The sequence below is a fragment of the Lycium barbarum genome, chromosome 5, assembly GCF_019175385.1.
Source record: "Lycium barbarum isolate Lr01 chromosome 5, ASM1917538v2, whole genome shotgun sequence".
Lineage (NCBI taxonomy): Eukaryota > Viridiplantae > Streptophyta > Magnoliopsida > Solanales > Solanaceae > Lycium > Lycium barbarum.
In genome coordinates, this window is record NC_083341.1 from 115565828 (window position 1) to 115580571 (window position 14744).

General features: G+C 35.2%; 2 long non-coding RNA genes across 3 annotated transcripts; one reads left to right on the forward strand and one right to left on the reverse strand.

Moving 5' to 3' along the window:
• Nucleotides 1–278: 278 nt before the first annotated feature.
• LOC132642634 (uncharacterized) lies at nucleotides 279–1248 on the reverse strand. Its single transcript, XR_009583281.1, has 2 exons — nucleotides 913–1248; nucleotides 279–632 (listed from the first exon to the last, which is right to left on the reverse strand). It is a non-coding gene; the product is annotated as an uncharacterized LOC132642634 (long non-coding RNA).
• An 8705-nt stretch (nucleotides 1249–9953) lies between these two features.
• Nucleotides 9954–13759, forward strand: LOC132641193 (uncharacterized). 2 transcript variants are annotated; one of them, XR_009582747.1, is made up of 2 exons: nucleotides 9954–10301; nucleotides 10629–13759. It is a non-coding gene; the product is annotated as an uncharacterized LOC132641193 (long non-coding RNA). The 2 variants fall into 2 exon arrangements; XR_009582746.1 differs by having other exon boundaries at nucleotides 10657–13759.
• The last annotated feature ends 985 nt before the right edge of the window (nucleotides 13760–14744 follow it).

Sequence of the window (14744 nt, forward strand, 5' to 3'; positions counted from 1 at the left end):
ATATTAATGTCGGTAGATGATTTACGACATTTATTTACAACATTATTAAAATGTCGCATTAAGTTTTTCAACATTTAGATTAATGTCGGCATTAAGTTAGTGACATTTATATATGACTTTTATTAAATGTCACTTTTTTTGAGTTTTAACTCAATTAAATTGCTACATATAATGAAATGTGAGAAAATCATACCCATCCTTGCTATACATACACGGAAATGTCAGAAAATCATCACTAGTCAGTACGTTTTTTTTTTCATTTTTATATACTAAGAAAATCTAATCTAATACCATAATCATTCATATAATTTCGATATACAAGTCATACACTCTGAAACAATTCTGAATTACAATAAAAGAGTCACTTCAACACACTACATCTTTATAAATATTATAACACCACCAATACTAAATGGTTCTCAAGAAATACAAAATTTTCTCCCATCATGCTAAGAATGCTAACTACAATTAAATTCTAATGTTGACTAGTGACTCCAAGAATACAGATTATTTGATAGTCACTTGGCGAGCCTTCATACAAAGCAGCAATTGGAATCTCTATGACGACTCCCTCCTCAGAAGACTTCTCTGCTCGACTCTAATGTTTGCATATTGAAGATGAAAACAAAGGTCTGATAGCAAACCAAACATAAAGGTGTATGTTAGAAAAATATGGTTAAATAAAATTAGCAGAATCAAACTCCAAGAAGCCCACTTATTTTTTCAACCACACAAGAATCAAATTATTACATAGTCCTTAACATAGAAAATAGAATTGAAGATTACCTGAAATCAATTAAGGCCGAATAGTCAAATATTTTAGATCTCAAAATTCAATGTACAATTAAAAAAGTAAAAATATAGATTTAAAAATTCAATGTGAATCCTAAAGCCTACATGACGGAGGATTACCTTCGCATCCACAAAAAAAGCATGATTCAATGCAGCAAGCATATTATTCAATTCAGCTCTTTCGGGAACTCCACTTTGTAAAAACCTACAAAAGAAAAAGTAAATAAAAAAAGTAACTAGCACACATAAAATTCAAGCACAAAAGAGAGAAAAAAATAAGAAAAGGTGAGGGAGGGAGAAGTTAGGCCGCCGTGAGTAAAGGGAATTGGGGAAAGGGTTTTATTTCGTGGGAAGGGGGAATTGATATTTGGTTGGGCTTTAAAATTTTGGGGGGAAGATACTTCAGGGGTTTTTTAATTTTGGGGGGCAAAGTTTGGGTACAAATGAAAAGTAACTCTCTTATTAAAGTACATAGAACAAAATAAAATAAAAAATAAACTGCTCATATTAATAGTTACTTTTAAAACATACAAACGTTCAGCACAGTAGCTTTTTTCTTATTAGTAGAATAGTAAATAGTTATATTATCATAATTGCAGATTTAATTTGGCTAACTTAAACAAACAATTTAGCCACATTTTTAGTTCCAAGTTCATCTGTTATATGTTATATAATTACTACTTTATGCATCCGATAAATTTTTTAATCTAAAGTTAATAAAGAATGGTGATTTAATTTAAAAAGATTTAGATTTTGAATAATAGGTGTAAATGTCGGTAACTAACGGTTAATAAGCTGACATTTGAAACAAATGTTATAATATTCTCGACATTTGTATCAAATGTCATTGTTTTAATGACATTTTACGTCAAATGTCATTATTTTAACGACATTTTTTGCCAAATGTTGTCGTTTTATGACATTTTGTATCACATGTCATTATTTTTACGACATTTATTCATAAATGTCGCGAAATTCCCTTTTTCCCGACATTTATTTCAAATGTCACTAAATAAATGTCGTCGTATCTCCACTTTCTTGTAGTGTAAGCCGCCCACTACGCCCATCATAGTGGTGTCTGCCCGACCAACTAGGTCTGGTGTAATCATACATAAAAATAAGCATGCATGAGATCCCAATTAAAAGCTACAACTCTATCGAATTGATGTAAGGCCGGTGGCCTCTGATTTATATTATGGGATAATCATCATCGCTATAACTCACCCCGAAGGAACAATTCATAAGGTAAGATCAACAACAATAGATAACATCAAGTGATTCATGAAATAGCTCAATAATCTCATAATAACATCACAATCATAAGCTTTGGGACTTCTAGAAATAAAATCATCATCATCATGATCATCATAGAAAACATCTCATCTTTAACATCATATAAAGCTTTAAGAATCATGGACTTCTACTTTTGGAAATAAGAAGGTAAACATGGATAGAATTACAACATAGGAATCATGCCTTTGAAAGAAAGGGACTATCCTTAACATAACTTTATATCTCCTTAACGACTAAACGTTCTCCTCTCAAGCTCACGACTCTACATTCAAGAGAATTAGTACTAAGGTTAGGTCGTTAAAAGCATGATTAAGCTTAAACTAAAGTAACTAAGGGCTAACAAAATTTGGGCAGCATTTCCTTTGTTTTATCGACTTTCTCCATATAATAAACAACTCCCAAACATCAATAGCAACATCCATCATATCATAATCAAGAGGCTTCTTTCAAGTTAAACATTGTCCAATCCTCAAAACTCCTTTTTAAGGTCATTCATAACCATAGCAACAACGAAACATCATATTCACTTTCATATAATACTTCCTCAACATCATTAGCACCACCCATAACAATATTGTACTCATAGCATACTAACAATCATAACTCAAGTTAATTTACTACTCAAAAATATCATTAAATCCATATTTGAGCTTCATCTCCTACTTTCTTCCCTCATACAAGTTGTTCAACAACCAAATACTCTTAATAACATGAAATTGATGTAAAACTCACCTTTTATTGTACAAGGATGAACTTTGGATTAATGTACCTCACTTGAATGAAACTCCAACTTCAACACCAAAGGAAATCTTGAATTCTACAAACCCTAGATAGTCTCTCCACACTTGATTCTCTTGAATTTTAGTATTTAATCTTCGATTTCTCTTGGGTTTGTGTTAATATGGTAGGGGGAATATTCTAGAGCCTTCAAGACTTGGGAAAAAAAATGGGAAATGAATTAAATGAACATGGGTCATCTATATATAAAAACGGAAAAATCTGGAAAAACAAAATGACCCGACCCGATTATACGGACACCTATACAGTCCGTATAACTTTATACGGTCCGTATAAGTGGTCGTATAATCCCAACAGAGATTGACCCTTCTCTGGAATGTTATACGAACCATTATATGGACCGTATAAAGTTATACGGACCGTATAAGTGGTCGTATAAGGCATTTTTTCCGAACTTGCTCTCATTGATTCACTTGACTTCCGATCCTTGAGAAACCTTTTTAGAACTTGTATAACACTTAATTAACCATATAAGGAGCCCTATAACTCTTTCTCAAAACATTACTAAATAAATATTAGCTCAATTATTGCGAAAACCTTCCCAAACACAACTTATATTTCACTTTCTTCAACGAATTTCGTTCCACCGATTCATGTGACTTCAAAATCTTATAGTATGCACTTTAAAGCTATCAAATACTCTCCTTAACTTTATAAGGACTTCATGTTTTACCTTAAGCTCGCATTAGCCTATTCACAACGCAACAACTCAAATTTTCTGAGATGTAACAGTGTCTCTTACCAAAATCTATTAGAATTTGTTTGATTTTGATTATGTTAAAATATGAAGTTATTACAGTTATACTTGAAACAACAAAGTACCGGTAATTATAGTTTTCCTAAATACAACATATTTTATGCTTTGTACAGGATTTGAAGACTATAATTTACAAGTCCAGATACGCAAGTTTTGAAGACTACAAACAAGCTGAACAAATTGCCTTTCATATTAGTAGGACTCTTGTTACACCTTGTAGTTTTGTGCATTGAGATTCGTAGTACGTTGGTGTCTTAATTTTTTACATCGGGACTTATTCCAAGGATATATAAGGTTGAACATGTTTAACTTTTGATTATAGGTGTCTAAATTAACGTTTGGTAAGTTACGGAAGGATTGGAGAATAAGTGAATCGAAGCGGGAAGGTTCATCAAAAGTTGTTTTTGGAAAATATGGTCTACGGGTCGTATACGTGAGATATGGTTCGTATTTTAAGATATGGACCATATTTAAGGATATTAAAATTTAACAGAGAAGTAGAAAATTAAGGTGGCATTATACGGCCAAATTATACGAACCGAATAATGTTATACGGCCAAGTTATACAGCCAGTATAATACAAAGTGAGCTTTACACTTGTCGCCTCTTATTGAAAATGCTTGGGTGGGTGTTTGTATGGTGGAGTAACCCTGGAATTGAAGTGTTCTTGAATTTTGAGGTAAGATTAGTTTCATGCTTATGAGTTTATTTGGTAATTATCCTAAGATTTGGGGAGAAGAAATTGGAGGAAAAAGTTCAGATATGAATTTGAAAGATATTTTGAGTTGTAAATTAACTTGTGCTATAGTTATTAGCATGTTTTGAGCATAATCTTGTTATGAGGGATATTAATGATGTTAAAGAAGTGTCGTATACAAGTGTATAAGGGGTTGTGTTAAAGTTGTTGTTATGGATTGATTATGAAAAGAAGTTTGGGGATTGAATTGAGTATAATTTAATGTAATCTTGTGATTATAGAATTGTTGTGGTTTTGTTGTGGTATTGGAGTTGTTTTGAAGATTGGAGGAAGTAGAAAATATAAGGGAAATACTGTCCTATTTTCATTAGCTTACCAATTAATCTAGTTTGACCCTATAAGCGTTTCTATGACTGACCCTTAGCGCGAATCATCTTGAATGTAAATTCACAAGCTCAGGAGCATAGGCGTTGAGTAGTTAAAGAGACATCAAGGTATGTTAAGGTTGTCCCTTTCTTTCTTATGGTATGATTCCAGAGCTACAAGCTTACACAAAGGATATCTATAATGACTACACTCATAGAAATGCTAGAAGCTTATGTTCTTGATTCTCTTATGATATTATTGATCCTAGTCTCGTGATTATTGATCTTATTTATTGACATTGACCTAATCTTATGATTGTTGATTCCTTCAAGATGAGACATGTTGACGATGATAGATCTATAATGATAATCGAAGGATATCGATCTTACGTCACTCCAATAAAGTTATAGCATTTATTTGGGTTCTTATACATTCTTTATATATATATGTATGTATTTTATCACACCGCGCCGCGCTATAGTTGGCCGAGCAAGCACGTAGATGTACACACCACTGCAGTGAGCAGGTTATGATGTTACCCTGGAGGCGGGATGATGATGATATGATGATAACACTGAGCCTAAATGGCCGGGCAGGATAATATATATATGTATGTATGAAAGTGTTTTTTTTAAAAGCTAAGCATGCATGACATCCGCCTTAAGAGGCATTCAGATGTACATATTATTTCTCTTATCTCATGTTTTCTTTTGATTCTTTATTGTGTCGTTATTCATGCCTTATATACTCAGTACATCACTTGTACTGACGTCTTTTTTGTTGTGGACGATGCGTTCATGCCTGCAGGTAGACAGGGAGACGGACCAGACCCCTAGGGTCAGCGATTGTGCAGGAGTGATCCGCTTGTTCCGGAGCTACAGTTCAGCTGGTACTATTCTTTTGTGTATATATGGGCATGGTGGGCTCCTGACCCGTCTTTATGATTTTATTTACTCTATATAGAGGCTCGTAGACAGAATGTATATAGTTAGATGTTCTATAACCACATCGATTCGTATTTTGTATATCATTTTGGTACCCTTGTCGACTTGTATATATGAGTATAATTGATGGTAAATATATAGATGTGCATATATCTCTTGGACTTGTCTCTCTTACAGATTATGATAGTTACGAGTTAGCCATGTGGCCCATTTAGATATGATTATGAAACGTATGCAATGAGGTGCTCGGTGGATCAGCTCCAGGCGTTCGACATGGCCCTCCGGTTGGGTCGTGACAACTCTTAAGCAAAAATTATATTAGGATGTTTAATTTTTTTCTCTCTAAAGGATTGTGTATCGCAATGTGACTTTATATCATGGCTATACAGTACCATTAATGGGTTGTTAATCCATATTTTGTAATTACATACAAATAATATATATCACAGTGAGGTATTATTTCTAATTCTGTTGACAGGTAGGAAAAGACCACCTTTAGGGACTGCAAAATTACTGGTCCTAAAGGTGGATTTACAATTTGATTAACCACCAGATTTCCAGTCACAAAAGGTTATTAGGACTATTTAAGCTTGTCTTGAAATGCATATTTTAGGACCAAAAATGTGGTCCCTAAAATTTTTTTAGGGACAAAAACTTCAGCGGTCGCAAAATCACTTGAAGGACCAGTATCAAAATCTCGTCCCTATAAGCTATAAGGATGGGCTTTTCCCGTCGCTATTGACTTTTAAGGACCAGAATTAGACTTTTAGGGACAATTTTTCTCGTCCCTAATAGCCATTTTTCTTGTAGTGTACAGGCATAAGTATTTGCAACGACCTGACCCAGGGGCCATGACGGGCACCCGGTGCTAATCCACCCGGGTACCTCTTATCGTACATTCGTATTCATATCTAGGTGGGCCAGATAGCTTACTCATAAATGCTATACCTCAATAATTCTAAACTCATTGGGAAAAAACACATTTATACCATCATTAACAACTATGCTCACATCATTATACATAAGCCGACGAGGCCATCAAAATGATATACAAAATATTAGCCGACAAGGCTTCAAGACATCTAACTATATACAATTGTCTACGAGCCTCTAAGAAGAGTAAGTAACATCATATAGGTGGGACAGGACCCCGCCGTGCCCATGTATGTACACAAAGGAATAATACCAAAAGTTGTAGCTCCGGATGAAATGGAGCTCCTCTAAGTAGTCCTTGAATAAGAAAGCTATGGATCGAGCCTATCTCCCTGGCCACCTGCGGGCATGACGCAGCGTCCACAAACAAAAGGACGTCAGTATGAATATTGTACTGAGTATGTAAATCATAGTCAACATCATAATAGGAACATAAGGGACAATATAAGAAATAGCATAAGATGGGAGAATCGGGAGATAGTAAAGCCATCATCATCATCATTACTTACTTACGTGTCTTTCATAGGGACCTTCCATTTCTAAAGCCTGCTCGTGTACATACATACATATACATTCGTGTTCGTATTCATATTCGTATCAATACCATACCCGACCAGGAAAGTTCGGTGTTTCGCATACCCGGCCATGACAAGGCTCGGTGATCATACATACCTGGCCCTACCAAAGCTCAATGATATCCGTACCCAACTGCAGTGGTGTGCGCGCAACAGATATTATACCCGGCCATATAAGCTCGGTGTTACATAATAGTCATATATGCTTAGACACGTATACTTAAGAATCCATAAGCGTCATCAATATCATTACCATTATCGCTTTTGTTATGTCTATCCTTGGAGGATCTATCATCATATAACGAAAGTAATAGGATCGTAAAAGTATCGAGAATCATGAGCTTTAATAGCTTTAGAGATAGAATTATTTGAAGGACATTATAGAACTCATAAAAGGATATACATAGCCAAGGAACCATGCCTTATCGAAAGAAGGGTTAGCCTTACATACCTCTTTGTCTTCTCAACTATCTAACGTTCACCGTTGAAGCTTGAATAATCTACATTTAGAATGATCCATACCATGGTTAAGCCTTAATGACACTCTTAAATTCAAATTAGAACAGTTCATAGTCTAATGAAAATTGGGCAGCATTTCCAATATTTCGTCAACATCCACCATATCACAAAAAAACTCCCAACAATCACAATAACATCCATAATACACTCATAATACCCAATTCAAGTAATCACATTACACTAAGCCTTTAATATTCACCCCTATGTTCAACTCATACTAGCAACTTCATACCCATTTTAGCACATTTTCATATAATGCTTCTTCATCACCATTATTACCTTCCAAAACATAGTTATATCCATATCATACTAAGAATCATGACTACACATAGATTACTACTCATAAACACCATAAAAGCTACATTTAGACTCCATTTTCTACTTTCTTCTTCTACCCAAGTTTTGCTACAACCAAACATTCTCAACAACATGTGTTAACACCCAATTTTGGTCCTCCTTTCTCGTTTAATTAATTTCACTATGCTTCTCAGTCGTGAAAATTCCCTAGAAATGAGTTTGGAATATTTTCACTAATTACTACACTATTTTTAAGATATTATTTCTCTAAAACTAAGAAAGATTTCTAGCATTTCTTAAAAATCACCAAAACATTATTATTATTATTTTTATATATATAATTAAATTTTTTTTTACTAAACATCATGCTTTACAATTAAATCACTCAAAAATAGTGTTGATATTCCTATATCAATATTGGCGTTGGCATTTTTCCTTTGATCCTATTTATTACTATGTTAATCATCGTTTATTCTATTTTAAACTAAATACGAATATTAAATTACTTGTATTATAATTTTCATAGGTACACGTTTTTCGGAATTAATTAGGACAAAGAAGCATGTTTTTATTAATTGATTAGAAAATAATTCATCTACCAAACATTGGGCCAATTCCCTTCTACTCCAAATTAAATCCCCTTAACCCAAAACGCCCCAGCCCAATTCTCTTCTACCCTTACCCAAAATTTGAGGCCCAACTGTCCCAACCCAAAACCGAACCGGCCCAGCACCTAAACTAAATTCCCCAAGGGGCAATTCGCAGAATTGCCCTTCTTTTGGGGTGGTCTTTAAATTTTGCCCCTCATATTTGAAATCTTTAAGTTTTGCCCTTCGGCTAAACCCCATGGGTTCCAGGTTCGAACCCCCACACAGTCAAAATTTAAAAAAAAAATCGCAAGACAGAGTTTAAATTCGTTATGCCCCCACCGGCATACACTTGTGAAGGAATTACCAAAGTTATGCTGGACCCGGCATACTTATGCCTTATGGGCAGACTTGGCATAAGTATGCTGGGTCCGGCATAACTTTGGTAATTCCTTCACAAGTTTATGCCGGATCCGGCATAAAAGTTTGCCCATTAAAAGTATGCCCCAACGGCATAAACTTGTTAAGGAATTACCAAACATATGCCGGTCCCGGCATACTTATGCCTTATGGGCAGACTTGGCATAAGTATGCCGGGTCCGGCATAACTTTGATAATTCCTTCACAAGTTTATGCCTGGTCCGGGATAAAAGTTTGCCCATTAAAAGTATACCCCTACTGGATAAGGGTACCTAGGAAGAATTTCATTGTCCTCCTTCCAATATTATTACAGAACTAAAAGGCTTCAAGGTAAAAACTTTGTGCGTGGCCTCTTCCACTCATCGTCATGCAAATGCTGTCAACAATTATCATAGTGTTAATACTCATGAAAAACTAGGCTTAGATATAATGGAACAAAATCACGACAACTACTCTTTTCTAACACTACCCCATAATATATTAATAAGAGCAGTTATAATATATCCAATACAGGAAATGTAGCAAAGAAAGTCTTTAGGCAACATTGACACAAAAACCACTTGAATTTTAATAGAGCATTTTGATGTCACTAAAAATCTGTAAAAAGTTGACATGAGATCTCAAAGTTATGCCGGACCCGGCATAAACTTATGAAGGAATTACCAAAGTTATGACGGACCTGGCATACTTATGCCAAGTCTGCCCATAAGGCATGAGTATGCCGGGTCCGGCATAACTTTGGTAATTCCTTCATAAGTTTATGTCGGGTCCGGCATACACGTGACCCAAACCTTGACTTGCAGTTTTTTTTTAATTTATGCTTTAGCGAGGGTTCGAACTCAGAATCTCATGATTTCTGCGTGAACGCTTAGTGTTGCAATGCGAAGGGCAAAAATTAAAGACCAGCAATATGAGGGGCATAATTTAAAGATCGCAAAATTTAAAGACCACCCCAAAAAGTCCCTAACCCATTATTCAGCAACTAAACTAACCAAACAGCCCCCTAACCAAACGCTCCTCTCATCTCCTTCTCTTCCACCACGCCGCCACCCCCCTTTACCCATCGGACCGATGGCGAAAGCCGATTTCGGCGTCACTGACGCCACCTCCCATCAACCCCTGTCCCTTTCTCCCCTTTTCTTCAAGTGACAGAGCTTCGAACAGCTCGTCCAAGTCAATCAGCCCTCAAATCAAAAAGCATGCAAGGATCTTTGGGTTTCTAGGCAGATCTTCCAACAATCCATGGGGTAAGGGCTCGTTCCAATCCGTTGGAGCCCAAAACCATTAGATTCGGCTCTTCTCCTCTCAAATCAAACAGAAAAGGTGAGATTTTTCACCCCTTTCTTGATATTATCCATCAAAAATCTTGTTTTTTCAGAACTTCCCATCAAAACAAAAAAAAAAAAAATAGTCACCTTTTCCCCCTCTTTTTTTTTTGAATTCCGAATTTTTTTAGCCTCTTGGGGAAGCTGATGAAATCCCCTAAGACTTTAGCTATAAATACCAGCCTCCATGGGCTGTTTTAGGCAGAGGAGAATGACAGAAAAAAAAAACTCTCTTTTGTTTTTTTTTCATAAGTTTTTCCCTCGTATAAAATTCCTATTGCTTTAGAAATTGGATTCTGAGAAAATTCCATTTTTTAACTCTAAGTATTTGGTTATCGAAATCTCCTTTCAAGTTCTCGACTGAGCAAGGACTGTTTGGAGCGGATTCAGAGACCCGACGACGACATTAACCTCAGTTCGCTGTCACGGAGAAGGTAACCACACTCGTCCTCTCTTCGTCTTTCATTTTATAAGAAGTAGAAACGTAGTCGTTCAAGTATTTTTTCGTTGTTTACCTGGTTTGGTTGGCTGGAATGTGTTCTCTATTCGTTTGTTGTAAATTAGTGTGAGGCGATTAATTTCGTCGAATAGGTGTTTAACTCCCGTCGCTGCCGTCAAAAGATAATACTTGAACCCCATTTTATTCCTATCATTCATTTTCGCATTAGCATGTAAGTGTTTATTTTGGTTTGTTTTGAGAAGATTTATTTTAAAATATGTAGCCTAATGTTGGCAGAAAAATGGTGCTGTTTTAAGCTTTAAAGGCTGTTGGCAATCGTTTAAAGTACTGCAGTACTGTTGGTTAACCGTTAATATGATTGGTGCTTTGCTTCTCTCGTTATGATTAGTTTAGGTAGTACCAATGTAAGAACTGATTCCTAAGTCATTTGGGGAATGAATTAGCATGAATGTTGTTTGGTAGCTGTTAACATACATTTGGTTTCAATTAATCATCATGGTTGGTTTAAATAAGCGTTCAATGAAGTACTAGCTCGAGATTGTGACATAAGCATGAGACTAGGATGTTTAACCCGTGTGTGTCCTTGAAAGCTTCTTGTTAAACCTGAGATGAATGCTGCCTTGAGCCTGGATTATAGTTTGTTTGTGCGTCTGTTTTAAGTGTGGGTTAATTCAAGTCTTGAGAGGTCTCTTTTGTTTAACTGAGGCAGGAATCTGTACGTGTAAAAATATCCCATGATCATAGGTATTAAAGGGATTCAAACATTGTTTTGGTGTAAACTCATTTAGCTTGCTAGACTGTCTATGTGTGGTTATGAAACTAAGATGTAGTTGAGCCCCTTTTCCTTTCTTTCTGAAGTACAAATAGCTTAAAGTTTGGATCTGTGGCAGCCTTGTATCGGTCTGTTTTGTTGTGACCAAACTACTATTATTTGTTCAAAAGTGTTGGGAATTCACCTCTGTTTTGGTTACATGATATGCTATACACTAGAAGTTGATAAATGGTTTAAAACAATACTGCTTGGTTGCTAAATGGGATTCTGTGATAAAATATTAAGTTTGCGGCCACAATAAATAAGAATCTGCAAGCTTCTTTCCCCTTTCAAACATCCACTTTTGGTTCTGTTTTCAAAATAAATGTAAAGGCTTAGAAGTAAACCTCTTAGAGTTGGAAACTACTTAGTCCAACCGAGTTTGAATATTAACCTTTGTTTAGGACTTCAGATGTTCTAAAGAAAACGAACAGTTATTAGTTTGTGTTCATTCCCCATAAAAAGATCAGTCAATCATCTTATTTAGAACCCCTTATACAAGGCTGAGATCAGAGTATTTTTGTACACTGTGGCAGCCTTATACCTGATGTTATTTGTTTTACAAATACAACGTGGCAGCCTTGAACATCTTAGTGAACCATCCTCTGATGAGGACAGGAATCATTTTCTTGCTCGACTCGCTAGAAATATCTACCCTCAATGTCGACCCGGCCTTGGCCAACGCTTGGAGGAGATGTTTATTATGTCAGCTTATTGTTATGTCCAGTTTACAAGCAAAGGAATTTTTGCTCGTTTCAGTACACCTGGTCATTCCGCGGTTAGATTAACTTGGCGTCAGTTTTGCCATAATCAATTCGAATTAAACTTTCCATTTGATCCCGGTTCTAATTTGTTTACTATATTCCTTGGAGCTATTAGAAATTGTGAATACTGGGATGCTTCAAGTAATTTGAACCTTGCTAAATTCCTGAAATTAACTATGTGGAATTATTGCACTGCACCCATGAAACTTCATATCAGAGAAAAAAAAACAGTGAGCTCAAATATGCTCTCTTGCAAGTTTCCGCTGATGTTTTCTTGGCAGTTCCCTTGAACATGCTTCCTGGACTTGCCAGAGGTCTTGGTAGTCGCATGAACAGCTTGGTGCCACTAAGAAATTTGTGGGATTTTCTATAGCAGTTTTGGTTGTACGACCCTTCTGATGTTTTGCACTATGTTCATAGATCAAGTGTACAACCACCAGGAGAGCAATATATATTGTCTCTTATGAGTATGTGCCACAAAACCTACTGTTTTAGGAGCAAGCTACAAGGGTGTAGAGTTTTGTTTGAGTTTATAGCAAACATATAAACTTTACTGTTTAGGACTTAGTGAGTTTCATTTTAGTTCAGATTCTTCTTTGTTTATCTTGCTTGAACGGTGTATTCATGTGATTTTTTTAGAATCTCAGTGCGAGTTTGTTTGGGGCAATTCAGAGATCATACTTGCAGGCGTCTTTGTTCCTTGTCATGCTAGTTCAATAAATTTGAGTACTTAATTTTGGCATTGAGTTTTGTCACCATTGGAATACTATTTATATTGAGTTTGCTGCACACTTATTCTCTTTCCAGTGAAGTGTATTAGAACACATAATTTGATTAATATGTCTTGCTAAATACTCTACTTGCATAATTAAAATAGTGAATAATTTTGCTAGATGGACATTTGTTCCCTTTTTACCCAGGTCATACCATATTGTGTGATACGAATTTAGTACTTCCTCATTGCTAGACTTGAATATTGGATTTGATAATTCATAGCTAAGGTTCTAGGATATTAGTTAAAATTTGTGTGTTTAGTTATAAGTTTATACATTATTTGGCATTTCTTTTCAAGTTGCACTCTAATCCTTATCTTTTTTTTTTCCTTTGTTTTTCATGAAACACTTGGGAGCATTTGGAGTTATGGCAACTCCGGATTCTGCCCAGATCAGAGAGAAACTAGTAGCAGCAGTTCTGCTCGTGCCTAGCTGTTCCCGATTTCCGCTCGCGTCTTAAGTGTCGACGCCCTCTTTCCTTTATTCAAATTTTATGTCTTTGTATTGATGTGTCGTTTATATATTTTACTAACATTTTGTGAGTTTTGTATTTGCAGTATTTATTTCTTGTTTTGGGCATGACCTCTCAAGAATGGTTAAGAGGAATAGTTTGCTTAATCTTCCCGCTATTAGACTTTACTTAATCAATTGGGTTTAGGTGCCTTACTGCATCACATAAAACCACAGCTAGCGTATGATCTACTAAATAAGTGAAGATAGTGCCAGTTAGGAAAGAACCATCTGTTCAAACTGGAATTTCAACAGTAAGCATAAACGACGTGAGATGCTAGAAGCAGGACAGTAGCAATGAAGACAAAGTTTCATTAACTTTAGCTTCAGGCAAAAATAGTGTTGCCAGTTTTCATAGAAGGATAAAAAACACTTCATTCACTTATACCAAGCCTCAAGAAAGAAAATATTCTAAACAATTCCAGGTTTTTTAACTGATTTGCTATCGGAGTAAACAATTGCCAGGTTTTCTAAAAAAATGAGTTTGCAGGAAACACAAAAGATGTTGGTATTTCCTAAGATCAAATGCCTAACAAGGCCCAAATGGTCTTACATTTTTTTGAAGTCATCTATTTTTGATCAGCTAACATGAGCAGGCCCAAATTCCGCAAGTGTAATACAAGGAAATCATATTAGGACCCAAGTATAGTGGTTCAAGTATTTTCAAGAACTACAAGGAATATGCTCTGTTTTATATACAAAGATCCTATTTTACATGTATGTATACTATTCTTACTTTAAATACCTTTAATCATTTTCTCATCACATGCATACGTATGTACGTTATATTATAAATACTTATCTTTAGTATACATTATATACAACAATCATATTATATCTCATCTTCTAAAACATACATACGTACTCTTTTGAAAACAATATATATTCCTAATACATATCTTGTCTTAATTACTTTCCTTTATTGTGGGTATACCAACATACTATTTTCATACGCGCATACCATACCTGTACTATCTTATTTTTTATTAATTCCCTTAGTCGTATTTTCATTATATGTACACATATAGTATTATCATGTCATCATAACTATTTTTAAGTATTCACCTAGGATAAACTATCACATATGTAGATTATTTTCTTATAAAAAATATACATCTCCTTA